We start from the raw sequence: 17,912 nt of genomic DNA, 5'->3' as shown, positions 1-17,912 counted from the left end.
TGGACGAGATCTTGGATGACATAACTACTGAAAACGACGTCCGCGAAGCACTCAAACGTGACTTCACCGACAGCCTGGAGATCAAACGGGTAAATTTGACAAAGCCTACTCGACGGGGCAACCAGGCAGCCTTCTGCGAGATAGACGAGGCTAGCGCATTCTAAATCCTTGACAAGGCTCGTATAATGATCGGATGGGTCAACTGCCGCATTCGACCAGTTGTAAAAGTAACACGCTGTATCAGATGCCTCGGATACGGGCACGCGACGAACTCCTGCAAGGGGCCTGACAGAAGCAAGTGCTGCGTTAAATGCGGGGGAGGAAACCACAAAGATGCAGACTGCGTTGAACAGCCAAAGTGCTTCCTCTGTACACAGGAACAAGAAGCTCCAGATAGCTTATGTCATATTCCAGGCTCCGGGGCTTGTAAGGTATTCCGCACCGCACTTGCCAAAGCTACGAAAGGGCAGAAATGACACGCATACTTCAAGGAAACCTGAATAGATGTGCGTTGGCGCAAAATTTACTTCGCCAGCGAGTCTTTGAAGAGAGGATCGACGTTTGCTTAATCTGTGAGCAATACCTAAACCTCCAAGATAGAGGCTGAAGATAGAAACTGGCAAATATAGAGGATGTGATCACCAAGTTCGACGGCGGAGTTATCGTAGCTGGTGACTTCAATGCTAAATCGGCTGAATGGGGCGCTGATTTCTCCGACACCAGAGGCAACGAGGTCGCTGACGTCGTGGCTAGACTCGACCTCATAGTGCTAAATACTGGGAGCACCACGACTTTCAGAAGACCGGGGTACCAAGAGTCCATCCTCGACATTTCGTTGGCGACTCCAAAAATTGCCAACATGATTGAAAACTGGACAGTATCCGAAAAATACAGTGGCAGTGATCACCAGTTCGTGACATTTAACGTTGAATTGGCATCTGCTCCGGTATCACAACACGACCTTTCTAAGCGAAAGTGGAATGTCAGGAAGCTTGATCCAGAGACACTGCGAGCTTCACTTGCACGAAGCTGGTCTACCCTTCAGAACAACCCGACTCCGATACTTGCAGCGAGACAGAAAGGACAGTACTAAATACGATGAAGGAGATTTCCGCCGCATGTGACGCCTCGATGCCGCGGTTGAAAAACCGGAGTTTTCGCAGGCCGGCGTACTGGTGGTCAACAGACATAGCGGAACTTCGCAAAATGTGCCATCAACTACGTCGCCGCGCAACGAGAGCCGCCAAACGCTCCCCAAGCCAGGACTTGTATTCAAAAGAGTACAAGCAGGCCAAAAAGACGCTGAATCGAGCCATCAAAGCAAGTAAAGCAAAGTTGTGGAAAGAGATCTGCAACGATCTCGACAATGACATCAGGGATAAAGCCTACCAAATCGTCGCTAAACGACTTGGAAAGGCTTCACCAGAGGCGCCGAAGTCTTCAGCCTTAATGGATAGCATCGTAGCGGAGCTTTTCCCCAAACACCCGCCGCGGGAGAAGAAACACTACACTAAAAACAACGAAGTAACGCCCTTCACAACTAAGGAACTACAAGACGCGGCCAAGTCACTCAAAACAGGAAAGGCACCTGGACCTGATGGCATCCCGGCAGCGGTGATCGAGATTGTAGCCCTGGAACACCCAAACATACTTCTGAACACCTACAACGCATGCTTGGCAACTGGCACGTTCCCCGCGGTCTGGAGGCGGTAGAGATTGATTCTCTTAGACAAAGGAAAGGGAACCCCCATAACACCTTCGTCGTTTAAACCACTCTGTATGCTAGACATTGCTGGAAAACTGCCCGAGAAGCTTATATAAGGGAGACTTCGCAACGACATTGACCGTGCCGGAGGTTTTGCCACCAACCAGTATGACTTCCGGAAAGATCGTTCGACAGTTGGAGCGATCAAAAAAGTTATAATGAAAGCAACACAAGCATGGTCCAGTAGCCTCAAAGCTCGTAAAATATGTCTCCTCCTCACGCTAGATGTCAAAAACGCATTTAACAGCGCAAATTAGAGAGACATTTTAGATGCTCTGGAGTATAGGTTTGACGCGGAGCCAGAGAATCTGGCACTAGTCGACAACTTCCTGGACGAAAGAAAGCTATTAGCGGAAACTACGGAAAGCCTACAAGAATACGCCATAACGGCTAGCGTACCGCAAGGCTCAATAATGGGGCCCGATCTATGGAAGGCGGACTACGACGAGCTTCTTGAAATCTCGTTACCAAAGCAAGTAGAGCTAACGGGCTTTGCAGACGACGTTGCGGCCACGATAGTAGTAGACAGCGTAGAAGAGTCCTAATTACTGATCCGGGAAACCAGTGACGCCGTCGAGACCTGGCTTGATGAACAACACCTGAAACTCGCCAAGCATAAAACCGAGATGGTTGTTCTGGCACGTCAAAAATGGTTCCCAAAACCATTTGCTGTGGACATGGAAGAAACAACACTGACGTCAACAAGGGCCCTGCGCTATCTAGGGGTAATGATTGACGAGAAACTATCTTTCCACGAACACCTTGACAGTGCATGAAAAAAGCCAGCATGACGGTGTGTAGCCTAGCAAGAATCATGACCAACACTATGGGACCAAGAACCAAAAAGAGAAGAGTTCTTCTAGAAGTAGTCTACTTGGTACTGCTTAATGGAGCAGAAATATGGGCAGACATATTGAAACAGAAGACCTACCGACGAAAAATAGCGGCAGTGCTGCGGCGAGGCGCTCTTAGGGTTGCCTGCGCCTATCGACCGGTTTCCGAGGCGGCTTTATTGGTCATGTAAAACATGAAGGACGCAAGAACGAGGATAAAGGTGGAAACGCAACAAGAGTGGCAGAACCGATGGACATCGGGAGAGACGGGCAGATGGACGGCACGCCTGATCCCAAACATCAACGTCTTGCTTTCTCGGGAATACGGAGAAACGGACTTTTTCTTGACCCAGCTATTGACGGGACATGGGCAATGCCTATCTTTTTAGGATGGGACTGCACAGCATACCAACGTGCAAATACTGCCCAGACAAAATTGACAACGTCGAGCACACGTTCTTTGAGTGTGACCCGTGGAAGGACTACAAAAGCAGTACTGATGAATACAGTTCAAATTTGACTGATTACACAGGTCTACAAAAAAAATGCTCTGTGCTGGGTGTGCGACATATAGTTTCCGACGTATTTTTTACCGCTAAACACGAATCTGAAGTCAAAATTGGGGATCAAACTGCACAAAATGGAGAACAATCCTTTATCTGATAGTATTTTCCGTATGTTATGATCAAATTGCAGTTCCTGCTTTGTTTCTCTCTGTAGCGTCCGTCAGTGATTCACAAATATGTTGATTTGCCACTTATTGTGTCTTATTGAAGTCTTTTATCGAAAGAATTTTGTCTTCGATGTAATAGAAAACGTCAGGACATTGAATCAGTATATTTACTGGCAAATACCTGCTATCACGGACTGTTTGGACTACGATGACAACTGCCCTTTAACGGGATGTGTAGAATGATTCGCTAGTCAACATTTCGTGGTATCGAAGCCAGCGAAGGCGCGCTGTTTTGCAGGGAAGTGCCAGAATATGAGGATGACGCCGTAGTGTGTCTGACGACGAGTTGACATTGTCCTCGTCGAAGTCGGAAAGCTATCATACTTAGGCCTGTGGAGGTATGAGAGTTATCACCCCTAGGGCGGCTTATTCACCTGCGATCAGGCCAGGTATTCTAGCGTGCGGGGTTTGTTTATTTTAATGGATTGTAATGCTTTCTCTACTCAAAATTTAGCTGGATCTTCTAGTACTCATGGCGATCATGAATGTTCTAAGAATCCTAATTTCTTTTGCTACGTTTGTACAAAATACATTGTGATGAAAAATACGAAGAAACTCACGAGTAGATTTGTGACTTTGTATGAAAAGTGTTTCAATATGGAAGTTTCTTTCAATTTCAAAAATTGGATAATAATTAATGTTGTTTGTGGTTCATGCTATAACATGGCTAACCGATTTGAGAAGCACCAGAATAAGTAGAAACTTAAATTAAAAACTCCAGCTATATGGAAAAAGCCTCTTGGTGCAAATGATTGCTACTTTTGCACGACAAAAGTTGAGACTGTGGGCCGAATCCATAAGGACAAATTTTCGTATTCTCCTGCTTCAGGTGCGCAACAACCAGTTGCAAACTTTATAGAAGGTTCAGAAGGTGATACGTCAAAAGACAGCCTGACCAGCTGATTCGATACAATGGAAGTCTACGTCGATCCTGAGAATGCAGCTCTTAATGATGAAGAGTCTGCTACTGGCAGGGAATCCGATTCCAGTGAACCTGATGAAAAAGTTCCTCCGAGCAGTGAAAAAGAGTACAGGCCAATCAGTAAAGAGAAAAAGCCAGAAACATACGACGTAAAACATCTAAATGATTTATTTAGAGAAGCTAAGCTCTCAAAAGAAGTGGCTGAAATATTGGCTTCGAGTATGAATAAGAGAAATCTTCTGACAAAAGGTACTAATGTTGAATTTTATTGTAATCAAAAGGAGGCTTTCCGTCAATATTTTGAAAAAGAGGAAGATTTGCTTTATTGCACTGATGTAAAAGACTTGTGGATGAATATAAACCTGAAGATTGGCGGTTATTCATTGACTTGTCTCAACGCAGTCTTAAGGCAGTTTTTTTTTCACAACACCAACAAGTTTGCTCCTTTACATTTAGCTCGCTCAACTGTACTCAAAGAAAAGTACACAAATTGAGAAACTGTCCTGGAAAAAATTAATTATGACGAACATAAATGGCAAGTATGTGGTGATTTGAAGATTTTGTCCATGATCCTGGGACAACAATCTGGATTCACGAAGTGTCTATGCTATTTGTGTATGTTTGACGGTAGAAATCGCAAAAACCTCTACGTCAAAAAATTTTGGCCTTCGAGATTTTCATTTAGGGTTGGATCACATAATATAACAAGAAAACCGCTTGTTGATCCAGCAAAAATTGTCATTTCTTCTCTTCATATTAAACTTGGGTTAATAAAACAGTTTGTGAAAGCTCTTAATAAAGAAGGAGAGTGCTTTACATACCTGCGTCAAGTGTTTAAGCACAAATCAGATGCGAAATTGAGAGAAGGCATCTTTGATGGACCGTAAATCTGAACGTTATTCAAATATGAAACATTTGTTTCAGTGATGGATGAACAAGAAAAGGCATCATGGCTAAGTTTCAAGGAAGTGTGTGCCAAGTTTTTAGGTAACACCAAAGATGCTGATTACGAAAATATTGTGGCCAATATGATCGCAAACTTTCAGCGTTCAGGTTGCCTAATGAGTTTGAAACTTTACTTTCTTGAGTCACATCTCAACTACTTTCAGGAGAACAACGGAGACTTTAGTGAAGAGCAAAGAGAGAGATTTCATCAAGATCTCAAAGAATTTGAACGGTGATTTCAGGGGCAGTGGGGAGTAAATATGTTTGCAGATTACTCCCGGATGCTACAAAAAGAGACTCAATAGAGAGGAATAAAGTGTAGCAGAAATCCGTTGCACAGGTCATTTGAGGAGAAAAGGGCCAGGAAACGACATAAATTATAAGATTTTAATTATCATGCAGGAAAAAGTATTAGATCGGAGATTTTATCGGTTTTTTTTTATTTTTCTCCGTTTTTTGCAGTTTGACCTCCAATTTTGACTTCAGATACGTGTTCAGCGGTAAAAAATACGTCGGAAAATATATGTCACACACCTAGCACTGACCACTTTTTTTTGTGGACTCGTGTTATCAAATGGATTTTTCATTACAAAAGCAGCCTCGGAAACTGGAAATTATAACACCTGACCTAATACTAGTAGCGGCACTTGATCGAGGTAATGTGAATAGCAGGCATGACATGTACATTATATCGGCGACGTTAAAAAGTGCTAGAATTGATATTAAAACTGTGATTGTAAGTTTTAATACTATTCATCGAAAACGTAAGACTTTACGAAAGGAAATGGCGATTGGCTTGAAAGAAACAATTAAACTTGATAGTAATTATATCGTCCATTGGAATGGGAAACTGTTCGCTGACATAACTGGCAGAGACACCGTAGACAGTCTTCCGACTATATTAATTTCGTCTGGCACAGAACAATTGCTTGGAGTTCCAAAGATGGGTTCGGGAACCGGGGTAAACAATGCATTAGCAATACATTCAGTTCTGAATGAATGAGGTGTTACTGCTTATCTCAAAGCCATGTGCTTTGATACTGAACCAACTAACACAGATATATATCACTATCAATATTCTGTTATTATTTATTTTTTTAAATACATAATTAAATCAAAAAGGTTGGCAATAGCCTAATCGGCTCGGTACCTGCATTTCGAAAGAGTGGGACCAGGGTTCGATTCCGGCGCGCACCAATATTTTTCAATGATTATAAACTAAGAATATGTGCGTTTCATTGCCAGCCTCTGTACCGGTCGGGTTTTCTGTGGTTTTCCCATATAGTTATGGAGGTAAAATGTCATTATAGAAGTACCTCCATACTATTTAAGACCGTAATGCAAATGCAGGTACTGATTATAACGCGTAAGTCGGCCACAGTCGCAACATATGTGTGTCGGGCATGAAAGAAAAAAATCCCGACATGCAGGGGGGTGGGGACGAAAAAGTGGTTTAGAGTTATAATGACGGGGTTGAGAGATTATAATGCGGAGAAAAAAGTGGAGAGACCCACTTAATTTCCCACCCTCCCTTGTAAAACACTCTACAGTGATACAAGTAAAATCATCCTCATTTATAACCTCAATTACATAATTAAATCTGATTTTCTTGAACTATTTCCAAAGTTAACCAATCAAAAATGTTAAATTAAGAACCTTTTATTAATTTTTCAATATTCTACTCCCATTTTTTCATGAATAATTAGTTTTTAGTTTTTTTAAAGTTAATCTTTATAAGTTTTACCAGGAAGTAAATACTAATTATTTTATTTTCTTAGGTGCTTTTCATGGTACTGAGATCGAACTGAAAAAGTTATTAGAACGAAAATTAATTTGGAAAGGAAATTAATTTGGTTTCCGTTGGTTTCCACTATATCTGGATAATAGTGTTGAAAGGAGTATTTAAAGTGTACTGGCCGACACAATTGGGTCCAAATGTTCAAATCTTTACCAGATTCAAAAATTCTTGGGACAAAATAACCCTTGATAAGTCAAAATGACAATCTGGTATGAAAGACGCAGTTGTTGCCATTACGATAGAAGACAACGCTGTTGACTTACTTGCTTTTATTGAAAGTTGTTTACAAGTAAGCTTTTTTATATTTATTAATTTCATAAATATGCTCATCAAAAAAATACACAGTAAAAAATTTTTCGTCATTGTGTCAAAAAAATCTTGTGTTCAAAATTGTTGTGTCAAATATTTGACACATTTTATTGTCAATTCAACATGTCCCTCTTGGGTCATCTATTTTTAACACAAAAAAGTGTTATTTCTCATAAAAGTAATATTTTAAATATGTTACTACAATTATTTTAATATAAATTTGTGTAACTTGTAACATTAAACTGTGTCATTTGTTTAACACATTACCTTTGTGTTAAAATGACATAAAAATTTGTTTCAAATCGTTATCTTACACAAAATTTATGTCAAAAGTTACACAAAATTTTTTATTGTGTAGGAGAAACTAGCTATAGAAAAGACATTTTTTCTTAATAGGTAAATAATATAACTAAATAAATTTCCAAATTAATATTTTTGTATCTTCAAAATAGAAACTAATCATGTATTAGCAAAATATTCGTCTTTCACAAACACAATTCATCTAAACTGCTAATATTTCTTCAAAGAAAGGAATTATTATACTCAACAATGACGCTCGATTTTGGAAATTTTTTCACTAGCACGGTGTTTTATTGCATTATTTATGACTTATAAATACTTAAAAATATTTTTATAAAATAAAAACTTCATCGTGAAAATTCAAGATTATTTTCTGTAATTTTTAACTTCCCGATAAGAAAATCGAAGATTTTCAAAAATCGGGAAGTTATTGTTTTCACCCCGTTTAGCAAAAATCGAGTTTTCATTAGATCTCGACGTTTGAAGGTCACAAGAAGCTTCCCTGACTATCCCCGCGAGGTTGTCACGGTGTCTCTCTGTATGTGTGTGTGTGTGTGTGTGTGTGTGTGTGTGTGTGTGTGTGTGTGTGTGTGTGTGTGTGTGTGTGTGTGTGTGTGTGTGTGTGTGTGTGTGTGTGTGTGTGTGTGTGTGTGTGTGTGTGTGTGTGTGTGTGTGTGTGTGTGTGTGTGTGTGTGTGAAAGTATGTGAACCACTTATAACTTTTGAACGGCTTGACCGATTTCATCGAGGTTGGTGTCATTCGAAAGGGCTTGACCAAACTTAGATTTTAAAAACTATTTGGACCAATTCAGATCAATATATTTTGAGAAATCTTAAAAAAACTGAAAAAAATTTTTTTTTCAAATGTGGTTTTTTTGGAATAACTTTTAAACGGCTCAAAGGTTCAATTCTGAAAACTAATCAGCTCTTAAACTCAAAAAACCACGTCGATCGCTACCAGTCCGGTCAAAATCGGTTGATTCGTTCGAGAGATATCGTGAACGAAAGAAAACCGAAAAAAGTGTTTTTTCGGAATAACTCCAAAATTCCTAGCGCAATCAATTCAAAATTAGAAATCCTTTGTAAGGCTTAAAAAACTGCGTGAAATGCTTCTAACCGCGTGAAAATCGGTTTATTCATTCAAAAGTTATTGTGGTTTAAAAATTCAAAAAATAGTGTCTTATCAAATCTCTATCAGACTTTTGAGCTCGAAGAGTTTTAAAGCATAGGAAACTAATCTCTTTGAGCTCGGAGAGCTTAAAATAACCCATGAATTGTATTTTTGAGCTCCAAGAGCTCAAAAACGTCATTGGTGCAATTTTAAGCGCCTAAGTATGGAATTAGCGGGAAGTTGCAGGGATGGCCTTCAGGGTCAACCGTTTTCCTAATTTTTTTTTTGTAATTACTCCAAATTTCCTAGTTTTATTAATTCAAACTTGAAGATTCTTTATGAAACTAAAAAAATTGTGTCCAATAATGCCAACCGCGTGAAAATTGGTTGATTCATTTAAAAGTTAGTGCGGTTTGAAAATTAAAAAAATATTGTTCTATGATACTTCTATCAGACTTTTGAGCTCAAAGAGCTCAAAAACGTCATTAGTGCAGTTTTATGCACCTAGTTATGGAATTAGCGGGAAGTTGCACGGATGGCCTTTAGAGTCTACCGTTTTTCTAATTTTTTCTTCTTAACTTCCCGCTAAGAAAATCAAAGATTTTCAAAAATCGGGAAGTTATTGTTTTCACCCCGTTTTGCAAAAATCGAGTTTTCATCAGATCTCGACGTTTGAAGGTCATAGGAAGCTTCCCTGACTACTCCCGCGAGGTTGTCACGGTGTCTGTATGTATATATGCGGGCACGCGCCAGCGATCACAATGCGATTCTCTGGGAAGTATCAAAGGACCAGAATCCTAGAAGACCGACTAAGAAACTTGACATCGTTGGGTGAAATGTGAAATCCTTTGACCCAGGTGCTCTAGCAGCTGCCCTAAATAGTGAACCGCTTACTACTGGATCTGCAGAAGAAATGACCAAGGACATAATGAAGAGAATGACCCAGGCTTGCGACACCTGCATGCCCCGTAAACGGGGCATGAACCAAAGACCTTCGGTGCACTGGTGGAACGAACACATCAGCTTCCTACGGAAAGAGTGTCTCAAGAAAAGAAGAATATCTCAGCATGGTTATCGGCGGCCTGACTCAGCGGAACTAGTCGCAGAATACAAGAAAGCTCGTCGACATTTAAACAAAGCCATCAAGGATAGCAAGAAGAACTGCTGGAAAGAGCTAATCAACGAGGTGGACAATGACTTGTGGGGTAGACCTTACAAGGTAGTCATGGCACACCTGAAATATCAGCCAATGCCGTCTCCTACGTGTCCTCAACTCTTACAGAAGATCCTGACTGCGCTGTTTCCACGACAGCGCGTTTGCAACTATCTGTTGATACAGGACGAACTGAATAATATTCCACCTGTCACGAAAGAAGAACTGATGGAAGCTTGTAACCGCGTCGGGAGTAATAAAGCACCGGAATTGGACGGAATCCCTAATATTGCCTTGAAAACATCTATTAAAGCAGCGCCAGCGTTATTCCTCGACGTCTACAACATCTGCTTGAAGGAAGGGATTTTTCCTCGGAAGTAGAAACAACAACGGCTGGTACTACTTCCTAAAGGGAAAAAGCCACCAGAAGAACCGTCATCTTATCGTCCACTCTGCATGCTGGATACAGCCGGTAAGATACTAGAACGTATAATCCACCAAAGGATTGAAGCAGTTGTCGATCCACTCTTAGCAGACAATCAGTACAGATTTCGCAAAGGACGATCAACACTGGACGCGATCAACCTGGTTGTCGGTATAGCCAAAGACGCAATCGCTGGTACCAGATAGAAGGGGGGAACGAAGAAATATTGCCTGGTGGCAACTTTAGACCTAAAAAATGCCTTCAACTCCGCCAACTGGGATTGCATCATGCAAGCCCTTCAAGAGATAAACGTACCAGGATACCTACGAAGGATAGTCGCTAGCTACTTCACAGATAGAGTCCTGAGATATGACACGAAGAATGGCCCAAAGGAGTATGATGTTACTGGAGGTGTACCGCAGGGTTCTGTTCTCGGTCCACTTTTCTGGAATGTCATGTACAACGGATTGCTGAGGCTTAAACTACCAAAAAATGTCAAACTGGTAGCGTACGTGGACGACGTAGCCGTAGTAATCGTCGCCAAAGATCTTCATGAGATAAAACATATGTTCGCTATCACCTTTGAGCGAATTAACCAGTGGATGGACACAGTAAATCTACAACTGGCTAAACAGAAGACTGAGGCTGTACTTATCACTAGCAGAAAAGTGGTGGAAACGATCAATCTAAACGTCGGAGACCAAGAAATTCCGAAAAAACACTTTTTTCGGTTTTCTTTCGTTCACGATATCTCTCGAACGAATCAACCGATTTTGACCGGACTGGTGGCGATCGACGTGGTTTTTTGAGGTTAAAAGTTGATTAGTTTCTGGACTTGAACCATCAAGCCGTTTAAAAGTTATTCTAAAAAAACCACATTTGAAAAAATTTTTTTTTTTCAGTTTTTTGAAGTTTTCTCAAAATCTATCGATCTGAATCGGTCCAAATAGTTTTCAAAATCTAGGTTTGGTCAAGCCCTTTCGAACGGCACCAACCGCGATGAAATCGGTAAGGCCGTTCAAAAGTTATAAGCGGTTCACATACTTTCACACACACACACACACACACACATACTTACAGACGCCGTGACAACCTCGCGGGGATAGTCAGGGAAGCTTCCTGTGACCTTCAAACGTCGAGATCTGATGAAAACTCGGTTTTTGCAAAACGGGGTGAAAACAATAACTTCCCGATTTTTGAAAATCTTCGATTTTCGTAGCGGGAAGTTAAAAATTTTTCCAGATTAAATTAAAGTTTTTTTTAGTTTTATAGACATGCGTACAAATAATATGAGTAATTCATTTTATCATTGCTCTTATCTATATTATTAAAAGAATAAGCGCAAAATTTTGTGCCCAGTGTATTTATATGATAAAATGGGTTTTTATGGTTGAATTTGGTTTCGTTGGAAAAGTTTTGACCTGAAGTTGTGTCTTTTTACGGTTTCATATCATTCTCACCAATAGTTAATTTATGATGATAAGTATTTAGGCTGCATTCTAAAATGCTCTATCTCTAGATACATAGTTAAGAAATGACCCTGTATCTTGTGAACTATTGATGTTGTTAAAAATATAGGCTCATTTTGACGTTACACTCATTAAGACCTTTAGATGGGATAGTACTAAGAAAAGTTGGTGAGTAGTCACCTGTAGATGGAAGATTTGGTAAGTAATCACCTGATAGTGGTAGGATTAGAAAATTTAATGTATGGATTGGTGAGTGGTCACCTGGAGGAATGATGTGTGGATGAACTGGTGAGTCGTCACTTGAAAAGAAAAAAAATTAAATTGTTAGCTGTAAAGTTTGTGAGTGATCACCTGTGAATGAATAATTAATTTAATCGAACGTTTCCTTGAGCTAATGGTTGAAACTCCGGTCTAGACTTCGATTTATTTGACTAAATAAATAAAATAATTATAATTATTGTTTAATTGTAGCTTGTTGTTTTTTTTTGACTGGTCTGCAGCTGTAAATAAAACCAATTTAACAGGCAGATAAAGTATTAGATGGTATGAATGGTATGATGATTACATAAACATTAATAAGAATGATTATTTTAATTTTTATTTTAAAGTAGTAAACATTTCTTGAATTTTTTAATATTATGATATAATATACTTAAAGTATTAGCAGTAATGATTTTTAATAGAAAAAATTGTTATGAAAAAAAAATAATAAAGTAATAATAATAAAAAAAAATTTTTATGAGAATAATAATGAGGATGAGATGGATCTTCCTGAACCGTAAGGAGGGTTTATTTCTACATAGCACGAAGGTAGGTCTCGTGGAAGAGTTCCATATCCTCTTGGGTATACAATCGACGCTCTCTGTATTGGACCTCTCTGTATTTGACCGCTCTCTGTATTTGATCACATTCTTTCTCTATATTTGACGATTTTACACAGCTCTTATGGACAAGGACGAGTCAATTACAGAGAATGGTCCTGTACGGGCGAGTCAAATACAGAGAGCGTTGACTGTACTTGGTACCGATTCAGTCCTTGTATTTTAGCCAACGCCTGTTACAGGCCCGGTGCAGGAGGTCAAAGAATTGAATCGCGATTCCACATCCTGGACAGCGTCCACGGAAGTAATCTTTTAATTCCTTTTCGTGAGGACGGAAACAAGTTTCCGTGGTAACTTGATCTTGGTAGCAGACATGACACATGTCTGGCTTCCACGGTAAACGACATTCAGCAATTTTGTGGTTGCGTTGCTGGCAGTTTTGGCATCCAGATAAAAAGAACAGTGACTGAGCTTGAGTAGTCACAGTCTGAGTCCAAGATTCTTGAAGTTCACTGTGAAGAATGCTGAGTCGAACGGCAGCACAAGTGCTAGGAATTGCTTTACAGGAATTCTGGTAATCCATGGAACGGATTCCATTGTGGACAAGTATCTGGTTAGCGTCTGCAGCAGCTGATGATGAAGTTGCTGTGTCAGTGTCTGTTAAGAACTGCTGGTATGCAGCCTCCGGTGATATTGGTGCACCATACTCAGGTGCTGGTATCGTCTGGGAGTACGGTAACGAATGAGCGTACGTTACCATTACTGGCTTGGATGGTGTGTTCTTCCTAATGGCTCCTGTCGCACGGAAGAGGTTTGACTGCTCCTGGGCGAGCTCGCCTCGTGTTTCTGCCCCGTTATTTGGCGTGGCTCCAATGTTGTATACCGTCCTAGTGGCCTGCTCTTCAGTAATCTGGAAAGATAACGCTTCTTTCTGTTGTGTATGATGGTAGGCGTTCTCTACATAAAATGTAACGTTACAAAATGCTGAAGTGACTGTTTGTTGACTAGCATCAGTAGCTGAAACTATAACTGCATTGCTGTTCATCGATGTTGACATAGGCGCTGCTGTAGCACTCTCCTATTCTTTCCCGTTTCACAGCATTATTTATATTTGTAAAAATGCTTGCCGTAAGATGGACGGTGTGGCTTAATGTATATAGAATAAGCGATAGGAAATTTAGTATAGCCCGGATAGCTCAAAGGGTAGAGTAGCCGACATGTCTTCGGAAGGTTCTGGGTTCGAATCCCAGTACGAGCTATCTAATAATTTTTTCTCGCATATTCTATAAACTCACATTAAGATGATCCTCTTCACATTCCTTTCTCAATCCTTTCCTACCAATATCCTGTTACGTGAATGTGAAACGCTTCACGTAATAATTACCGTAACTCCTATTCTTTCCCGCTTCACAGCATTATTTATATTTGTAACCTGATTATTGATTGGACCTGTAACTAAACTGCTGGTCACTGGTGTTGGTGTAACTACTGCTGGAGTAGCTGTGGTGATAACTGTGCCGGGCTGAACTGCGAGTGGCCTAGGAATCCGACCGAAGTTGAGCTGGACAGCTTCTCCTGGAGTCAGGCTGGGCCTAACGATGGTCGATGACGGTGCTGGGGATACAGATGGCGGTTCAGGTAATGATTGTGATACAATTACAATACAAGTATCAGGTGTAAATATCTTCAATTACTAGTGCATATTGAAAACCAGATGAGGACTTAGTAAAAGGACCTATTGTATCCATGGAGATAATAGTCCATGGCTGGGTTGGTGGTTTGGTTCCAATATAGCCTTGTGGTTTAGCTTGGTTACTTTTAGTTTTGAGACAACTCTCGCAAGAGAATATAGGAAATAACGTCTCGGAACATATCGGGCCAGTAATGAGTCTCGCGGATACGCCAGTATGTTTTATCGATGCTCAAGTGTCCCGATTCAACATCGCAATGCACTTTTTCGAGCTGAGGTTGGATTTCAGGTTCCGTGAGGACAATTTTCCACGCCATAATATCGCCTAAGATTTATTTTACTGCTGTTGGGTGGTAATAGTATAATCTTTCGTCTTCGTACTTCCATTCGGGGTATTTATCTGGGAATTTTTTAACTACTCGAACTTTTTCGTTATACCACGAAATTTCAGAGTCAGTAATGTTACAATTTTGAATCGATGAAAGTTTTGTTAATCCCGGATCTTCGTAAAAACGTGACAGAGCATCTGGAGCTTCGTTTTGGGTTCCTCTGTAGTGAATAATGTCAAGTTTGTACGCAGATAAATCAATAGCTCACCTAGCTAAGCGGCCAGCTGGATCTTTTAAGTTATAAAGCCATTTTAACGTGGAATGATCAGTATAGACTGTAACTGGGGGACCTTCTACGTACCCTTGTAATTTCCGTGAGGCCCAAACTATCACGAGGCATTCTTTCTCTGTCGTAGTATAATTAATTTCCGCTATCAATAGGAAGTTCCGATTCCGAGTCCGATTCGTAATCAAAATCATCATAATCTTCGTATTCCGAGTCTGAGATATTTAAATATGGAGGGTCTGGTATAAAATCCGATATTTGGGAAGTACTAGCTTTACAGTTATCATTAATTAGCTCTTCAGAGATATTAGCTGGAGAGATAGATGAAACGTGTGTTTGACTGGCTGTTTCAGCAGTACTGATTGTCTCTACTGCAACGGTTTTGGCCTTGGCTGCTGTAGAGGGATACACCAGGGCACCTACTCGTTTTTTGGATCAGAGTTTCTCGGTAACGGTGGAAAACCAGCCCTGGCCCGAATTTCGTCGATGGTTTTCGCGCAACATTTGTCAGCTGTATGTCCATGACGTCCACAGCGTGCACAAGGCGCGGAAGATGGCGGTGGAGAGAGTGTTTTTTGTAGGTTCTCAAACATACCTTGCATCGCGGCCTGGAGATTGCTTATTGAAGACACAATCACGTCTGAGGTGTCGCTTTTTGGGGTTTTTTTACGTGAATTAGATTGTTTATTTGTTGAAACCGCGTCTAAAGTTGTTTTTTCATTTTCTTCAATAATTGACGCGTCTTGATCAGGGTCTACATCGGTAATGGCATTCATTCACGTTCTCGATTTTGTATAATTCTGATTTTGTGTTTTCGATTTACTCGGTTGTTCCGGTTTAGGTAGATTACAAGTATCCATGATTGATTGCCATGCGCTAACCCGTTGGTATAACATTGAATAAGTATAAATATGTTCTTCCGCAAATTTAAATACAAATTTTGAATTAAATTTTTGGATAATTATTTTAACTTGTCAGCTTTCGGGTAGCGGCTCTTCTAATTGAGCAAACGCGCTTTGAATTCGATTAATAAATGCAGCTCCGAGTTCGTCATCGGCTTATCGATATGAATAAATTTCTTGTAGAAAAATTCCGTCTGATTAGTGAGTCTGCCATACTTTGAAATGTGTTTTAAAGACTGACCAGTCGATAAATAAATGCTCATTCTGGTAATACCAGTCTAAAATGTTACCAGTTAATGTTGAAGCAATTACTGGCCTAAAGTTGTCTAAAGGTATATCATTACTGACCATTCGCTGTTCTAATGTCTTAATAAATTTTTTGGCATCTAGTTTTACAGATGAATCGCGCGGGGGGAAAATACATTCCATTATTTCGCAGTTCGGCAAATGTCATTAGTCCGTAAGGGTGCGACTGTACTCGGGTACATGTACGAGGGAGCAACGCTTGGGACTATGCCTGGAATAGTATATGTGTATTGCTGTGTCTGTGACGTAGGCACATGAAAAGAGGCGATCGGTGCTGTATATGTATGCGTCACGTGAGGTACAGTAGTGTGTGACTGTGTGTGTGTGTGTGTGTACTTGGTACGTAGTATGGCATCTGTGGTGCTGTATAGGTTTGAGTTACATATGGAAACGTAGTGTGTGATTGTACGTGTGTAGCTGGTAGATGCTGAGGCATCTGCAGTACGAGTGGTGGGATATAAAGCGGCGCGTACGGTAAACGCACAGCCCCACCGAGCGTCGAGCTTTGTACTGTAGAGGAGGGAGGTAGATTCGGAGGAGGAAAGCGAGGTGCTGACGGCACGGAGTGATTTCCCGCTGAAAAATTTGAACTAGGGAATAATTTCCGCGGCTGAAACGCGTATATGTTATTGGCAGGTTTATTATTATTTACCATGTCGGACATCGTTCTAGCTAGAGTGCTAGCAAAGGGTGGCATCAACTGATGATAGGCAGCTTTTCAGGCTTCTACTTTGGATCTTAATTGTTTAACTACTTCTTCAACGGTTTGAGTTGCAGTATTTGTATTTTCAGAGTCTTGTGCTCTACTTGCGTCATCATTATTTACATTCGGTGGATCTAATAGGTCTTGTACTCTGCCTGTATCGTTACCGCTGGTATCTGCGGGGTTCACTGGGTCTTGTACTCCGCTCAGATCATTACGAATTGCCTGAGTCGGATCAATATTTTTGTTGTAACCAGTACTATTGTGTAAGTCATTTTGTGTGTTATCCAGTCCAAGTAAATCGTCTGATAATTGTGGGTAAAGCCTTGCACTAGGGACTTTAGTCGGATTAAAATTTAGTAAATTTTGATTTGATACAGCTGGATTGGGATTTTTGTGGGGTCTGATTTGCATTACGGCTGACAGGTACCAAGAAGCGATTTACTGGAGTACGAGGAAGGATTTTGAATAACTTTGGTATTAAATTTTATTTAATTATTTTTCGGGTGGATTAAATTTTTAGGGTATCATTTTATAATGACACACCTGACAAAGAATTTTAATCCTAAACTTTCTCGATGATTAATTTTCTCGGTGACGCATTCGAAGTTAATTTTATAATCCCAAATTTATTTAATGAGTATTCGATACTTGGTGTTATTAATTTAATCCCTAAATTTTAACATTAATGTTAAGTTTAATACTCGTAATAGATAATATTAATATCATTATCGAAATTCGAACTACAAAATTAAATAAAATAAATTATTTTAACAGCGATATTTAGTTTTAATAATGAAATATTTTCTACTCAATGTTTATTTTAAATAATGAAATTAAATAAGAGGTTTAGTTTCGGCTAAGTAAAATATATTTTGTAGAGAAATAAATCTAAAAGACTTCATTTTATTTCCGAACGTTTCAATACGTGGTATATGATGACCGGTTCCTCGAAAGACGTTTGAGTGAGGAGACCTTGGGTTATGTTTACTTTAGCCCGAGCGCACAACGTGTTTATGGCTTGCGACCCGGCACACAAAGTACAGTAGACAATAGATATATAGAGATTTGTATATCTATAAAGTTATTAGTAAGATACTTTTACTGAATTTC

General features: G+C 40.0%; 1 long non-coding RNA gene across 1 annotated transcript; it reads right to left on the bottom strand.

Annotated features, from left to right (window-relative positions):
• Nucleotides 1–5,646: 5,646 nt before the first annotated feature.
• Nucleotides 5,647–7,552, bottom strand: LOC123260061. The gene is made up of 3 exons (XR_006508393.1): nt 7,542–7,552; nt 6,709–6,711; nt 5,647–5,759 (listed from the first exon to the last, which is right to left on the bottom strand). It is a non-coding gene; the product is annotated as an uncharacterized LOC123260061 (long non-coding RNA).
• Between the last annotated feature and the right edge of the window lie 10,360 nt (nt 7,553–17,912).

This window comes from Cotesia glomerata, linkage group LG2, assembly GCF_020080835.1.
Source record: "Cotesia glomerata isolate CgM1 linkage group LG2, MPM_Cglom_v2.3, whole genome shotgun sequence".
In the NCBI taxonomy this organism is placed as follows: domain Eukaryota; kingdom Metazoa; phylum Arthropoda; class Insecta; order Hymenoptera; family Braconidae; genus Cotesia; species Cotesia glomerata.
Note: the sequence above shows the minus strand (reverse complement) of the source record. Positions and strands in the feature narration are given on the sequence as shown.